Here is a 6,311-nt window from a genome sequence, read left to right as displayed (position 1 = left end):
CACTTCAGCGTTTCCTTGAACTGTACGTGCCTATTGTACAATTCCTCGAATATTTGGAAGAAGAGGCCGCGTCATCTGATACTTCATCAAAAGCTTCTCAACTGCTCAATGCCATTACGAAGCCCGAGTTTGTCGTTTCGCTTCAGATCTGTAGCGACCTCTTCTCTTTGACACTGCCACTTTGCAAGTTTCTTCAAAAAATTGACTGTGACTTGGCTCAAGAGTGCGATCATGTAAAGAATGTTATAGACGTTCTTTCCACAAAAAGGGCTAGTGCGGAAACGTAATTTAATTAGATTTTTTCTGAAGTCGCTCTCTTTGCTGAAGATCACAAATGTTGAGATGGCCCTACCACGCATCACTGGAAGGCAGATGCAAAGAAGCAACGTACCTTCTGCTACTCCCGAAGAGTATTACCGAAGGAATGTGTATTTGCCTTTGCTGGCTGACTTCGAAAATCAATTAAGAGACCGGTTCGATGCCCATAAGAAGGTCGTGGTTGGCCTTAACATGCTGCTGCCGAAATTCTGCGCATCGGCTAGCCTTTCTGATATTGATGATGCAGTGCAGTTTTACCTTGGCGACATTCCTTCGGCTAATGTCATCGAAGCAGAGTCCACACTGTGGGTGAACAAATGCTGCCAGATCGAAGAAAAGAATTGCCCAGCTTGAGCTTTACAGGCCTTAGAGATGTGCATGTAGTGCATGATCATCATCATCATTTTCTCAATCACCGCGCCGCGCCTCTCGCGCAGCAGATGCTAGCTCGAGCTGCGCGAGATGGAGAACGAGCTTCTGGCCTGGCGGTTTGGACGCTGGTAATCGACGTGGCTCCGCTTCAGGCCTGCAATAAAGTGGCGAGATCGGCTCGGCCCCATCGGCCGCCTTCGACGTCATCTCACGTCTCTCCTTCTCTCGCCGCTACATTGGTGACCCGGAGAACACGCCCTTCGCCGAGCGGCCCGCGGCCATGTTCCCGCAACTCTGCCCACCAGTGCCGCCGTACCAATCAACTTACCCCAAGGTATGGTTTATGCAGCTCGACGCCGTTCTTGCGGTGAATGGCGTCACGGACCAGCTGCAGATGCACGCCATTCTTCTCGACGCCCTCCCGGTAGAGTTGCGTCATCTCTCTGGCACTTCAACCTCCAGCCAGCAGCCTTACGATGACCTCTGCTCGGCGGTGCTTGCCAGACATGGCCTCACCTACCACCCGCTGCCGTTCACCCGCGACTTACAGGTTTCGTCCGCGTCGCAGCGTGCGGTACCCTCCGGCCCAAAAGTCTTCACTGACCAGGACCTAGCTTCCCCGACAACGTCTCCCTCCGCCTTGGATCCGGCCGCTGGCGCGGTGAGTCTCGCACCCGGTCACAGATCCGACGAGGTTCTTGAGGTCGTTCCTGCTGCCGACGACCTCTCCACCACGGGGTGCGTTTTTTCGAGGTCAGCGGCCGATGGTACTTCAGGCATGCTTGCCGCCGGCTCGTCTCAGCCGACCTCCATGGCTCACGGCACGGCTGACACGTCGGGTTCTGCGACGGCGGCGTCATCGAGCGCCCTGGCGTCTACAACGACTGCGGACATCGTCACGCCTGCTGTTCACCCCCCGGTCGCGAGGGCTTCAGTGTCAACGATGTCCGGGGGTGCCTCTCCACTCACCTCGGTAATCTGCGTGTCTGGCCGGCAGCAACCATCCTCGCCCTCGCGGTCTCTCGCGGGCGAGGTTGAAGCCAAGGGCTGTCAACCATGCAACCGCGACTTTTTTCCGAACATCCACAGCCTACTTTCTATCCTGGCGACTTTACCCGTGTCGACGTCGACTCCGGAACGGACTTTTTCCACACTGAGAAGGCTGAAGAGCTACCTTCGAAATCATATGAACAACGACAGATTGACCGGACTAGCACTGCTCAGCATCCATCGAGAACTTCAAGTGACCCCAGAACAAGTCCTCACAGAATTTTGCAAGTTGCCGAGAAGGAAAAACTTCCTCGTTTAAACTTCCCTCTATGTTTCAAGAGTCGATTAAAAGCTAAACCCAGCTAGCCCAAGCTTCAACCCTTCTATCCTTTCGCAATTACGAAGAAACTATCCAGCAAGCAGAATGTGCGAACGGTAACAAGAAGATCGGAATGTCGGGCGACTTGTTTGTTTGCTTGCATACATGCTGTCACGGACTGCCATTTTCGCGATCCGGCGGTGGAACCGTTCGCTCATGAAAAGACTGGCCTTTAGTGCAGGGAAGTACTGAATGGGGTGTTCTTCTTCAAACGTTAGTCGCCGATGTTTGATCCTTTGTACCCACGGCGGCGTCGGCAGGGTCGTCAAAGGCCGCGATGCACCCCGAACTAGCTGTAGACTGCAAGACGCACAGGCTGAAACCATGGAAACTGACCATTCCCACGGGCAAAACTGCTTGTGGACAAGCCGTATGAGAGAAGCCCAACATGTTGTCACTCTCGCTCAGTTGAGGACCCTCTCCTAATTAAAAAGGGACGTGGTCAATATATTTTTAGGGTGGAGTTTCTTACAATGAAACGTGCATGATTGGACCATGTAGAGGTCTCTTTTCCCCCAGGACGAGAATCAGGGCACACGGAGGTCGATTTAAGAGCAGGATTTCGCCTTGCTAAACAGTCTAGTTGCTGACCAACATGGTGTAGAAGGAGATAAGAAGTATCCCTTAAGTGGTTGTGGCTCCGTGTCGGCTGGCCACCTAAACTTAGCCATTCGTCTAGTTGTGACGCGAAATTAACGTCTGTAACGTAGGCATCGGTACTTGAATCTCGAGTAAGCTCAACCTGCCCGAGATCGGCTTCAAGCACTAGCCTCCCGGAAACACCAGCGCTGCAACACCGCCGACATCGCAGTTGTGCCAGAATTCTGACTTCTCGCATCCGATCGTCGTGGACTCAACGCTGCCGGTCATCACAGGTATCCCTTCACCTGTTTATACCTTCGGACTTTCTCATCTGTAGTTTTATTGTTGGTTAGTTTTGTGTAGTTTGTAATACTTCTCTCTTGTAAGCTGATTTATAGATTTTATATGTATTTTGTTAGTTGGTATTAAGTGTTGTACTAGATTCCTCTGCAATATTCCTAGATTCCTCTGCAGTGCTGCAATATCACTAGAGTTTTGTTTTTCTCCACATACGTCTCTGATCTCTTCACTGTCTCTGCTTACGTACGGAACGACCTAACCTGCTGCCATTCCCATCGCCGACTTCGCGCTGGCGACGCTAGAGGGGCAGCTTGTAACACATACATACCGTTTTTGTACCGCGGTTACATTGTGTTACTTCATCAGGAGCCGTTGGTCGCGGTGTCCCCGGCTTCGGTGGTGCTATTGTCCAAACTTATTTCTTGCTTTAACCAGAATTTGAGGTTGACATACCAATTTCTTTATTTGGGTACAAATAATTGAAAAGTACCATCGAATTATTACAAGTAAGCGATGTACTTGTTTTATTCACGAAAATAAGCCAGTATAAATCTTAAAAAATGGCAGCGGTTCTACACGCAACCCCCCCCCCCCCCCCCCCCGAAAAAAATTCCTGGGTACAGCCCTGGTGCGGGGGGCGGGCCGCCGCTATCCGAGTCGTGGTGGGTTAGTTCTCGCAAGGTTCGGTGGGCCTTCTCGTTGATGTTTTGAGGGATGGTTGTGTCTTCGATGTTTAATTCCCCCATGTGCGCCGGGATCCACTTGAGGTATTTGGGTACAATTTTGCCGTTCCGGAAGTCTTCTGCTCTGCGGTTCAGGATTTTGGCTGCTTCGGTGGAGACCTACCCCTTTGTGAAATTCCTAATATCCATCTTGGAGTCACTGATTACTAATCTGTCGTGTTTTCGACCATTGACTACGGCCAGTGCAATGGACATTTCTTCCGCTGCCTCCGACGATCTGGTCCTTACGGAGCCCGCGGTCAAGGTCTTCCCTTTTGTGTCTATGACCGCCATTGCGAAGAAGGAGCCATCCACAACCCTACTACTGATATAATTATTTCGGGAATACCGGGCGGCATCTACAAAAAGCACACCCTCCCGCGTGCCGTGGTTTTTAAGGATCCTTTTCGTGCGGCTTTTTCGTCTCTCAACGTTGTGTGCAGGGTGCATATTTTTGGGGATGTTTTCGGTAATTATCGTGGACCGAACGTCCGGGTGAATCTGCGCCTTGGGACCTTTCATTCCGTGGTAATTAATGGAGATCTTTTCCATGATTTCTCTACCCGCCATGGTTTCAGACAATCGTTCGAGTTGCGCTATCCTTTGTGCTTTAGCGATTTCGTCCAGCGTGTTATGTACTCCGAGTTGTAGCAGCCTTTCGTTCTTTGTGTATTGCGGTAGACCCAGCGCAGCTCTGTACGCTTTTCTAATCAGCGCGTCGACTTTGTCTTTCTCGGCTTTGTTCCAGTGGACGAACGCCGCTACGTACGCGACATGGCTGATCGCGAAGGCCTGAACGAGTCGTACAACGTTTCTTTCTTTAATTCCCCTTCGCTTATTGGATACTCTTTGTATTAGCCTTACGGCCGCCATGACTTTCTTTTCTAGGCGCGTTATGGTTTCCCCATTGGTTCCCCTGGCTTCGATCCAGAGACCCAGGGCTCTGATCTTCTGAACCAAAGATATCACCGTGCCATTTCTAGTGGTTATCCTGATACTTTTGTGTAATTCTGCTACGTTTCTGCAATGTATGCCTAGTCTTTAGGGGTGTTATAGTAGCAGTTCCGATTTGGCCGGTGAGCATTCCAATCCGGTGCCATCCAGATGACTCTCGACTGCATCCACCGCCTCTTGAAGTCTATTCGCCATCTCGCCTTCACTGGTGTCTTGCGTAGTCCAAATCGTAATGTCGTCTGCATAAATTGTGTGATTGATGCCTTCGATTCGCTCTAATTTTTCTGATAATCCCATCATGACGAAGTTAAACAGCATCGGTGACACGAAGGACCCTTGCGGTGTGCCAGCGCTGCCCATGTCCACTTGGATGCTCTCCTCCTCGTCCAGTCTAACCATGACAGTTCTTCCCGTAAGAAAATTTCTGATGTACTTGTACATGCGCTCGCCTAGGCCAAGTTGCGCAATTCGTTTTAGAATGGCTGCGTGCTCGACCATGTCGAAGGCCTTCCTTAGATCTAGCCCGATTATTGCCCTCATGCCTCGTCCAATGGGGTCTATGACTTGCTCCTTTAGTTGTATCGTGGCATCTTGTGTGGAGAGCCCTCTTCTGAAGCCGATCATGTTGCTGCGGTATACGTTGTTAGACTCAAGGTAGCCGTTAACCCTGTTCAGGCAAGCATGCTCCATTACTTTACCGAGGCAAGAAGTCAGGGGGATGGGCCGCATGTTCTGGGTTTCAAGGGGTTTACCTGGCTTAGGAATGGGGATCACGTCTGATTTCTTCCTTTCGTCGGGCATCTTCTTGTTTCTCCAGCACTCGTTGGTGAAGTCTGTCAAACGGCTTGTTCCCTGGTCGTCCAGGTTTCGGAGCATCTTGTTGGACACTTTGTCGGGACCTGGAGCTGACTTGGTCTTGATAGTCTGCAGGACTGCCCTGATTTCTTGCTGTGAAAAGTCTCTGTCAAGATCTTCGTTGGGAGAACCCGAGTATTCCTGGTGTTCGACTGCCGGGGGTCTGCCGAGATAGAGCTTGACGATTTCATCACCCATCTGATGGATGTTCCCTTTATACATGTGTCTTAACTTGGTCATTTCCGCTTTCACCGCCGTTTTGGTGGCCGACGGGTCCAGCAGGTGCTTGAGGATTTTCCATGTCTTGCCTGTGTTTATGTTGCCGTCCATGGCATCGCACACTTCGTCCCATTCCTGATGGCATAGCTGGGTACAGTGTGTTTCAAAGTGTTTGTCTAGCTCGGCGAGTTTCTCCTTAAATTTCGATTGTGTTTTTGCCTATGCAGCCGTTTCTGAATAGATTTTTTGGCTTCGACAAGGTGTGCAAGCCTGCTGTCCATCCGCATTGAGAGGGTTCCGCCACACTCATCTTCCTCTTCTCGTCGAGCCAACGAGTCATCCCACTCCATTTCGGTTGTGGCTTTTTCTACGTCTCGTAGACGTTCCCTGCTCCATTCTTCTATGTTTTCGATGGGTCCCTGTTCTTTCTCGTTTATGATTTTGCGGAATTTGTCCCAATCTACGCGCCTGATTGTCCGTTTGCAATTCCTGGTGGGAGGATTGCCTAGGGCGATGCTGAGGATCCTGTGATCACTTCCCAGGTCTTCAAAGGTGTTTTCCCACGTGATTCGCCCGGCGTTCTTGCAGAGGGTTAGGTCCGGCGTGGTGTCACTGTGCGG

The sequence above is a fragment of the Rhipicephalus microplus genome, chromosome X, assembly GCF_043290135.1.
Source record: "Rhipicephalus microplus isolate Deutch F79 chromosome X, USDA_Rmic, whole genome shotgun sequence".
In the NCBI taxonomy this organism is placed as follows: domain Eukaryota; kingdom Metazoa; phylum Arthropoda; class Arachnida; order Ixodida; family Ixodidae; genus Rhipicephalus; species Rhipicephalus microplus.
This window is presented reverse-complemented; position numbering follows the sequence as displayed.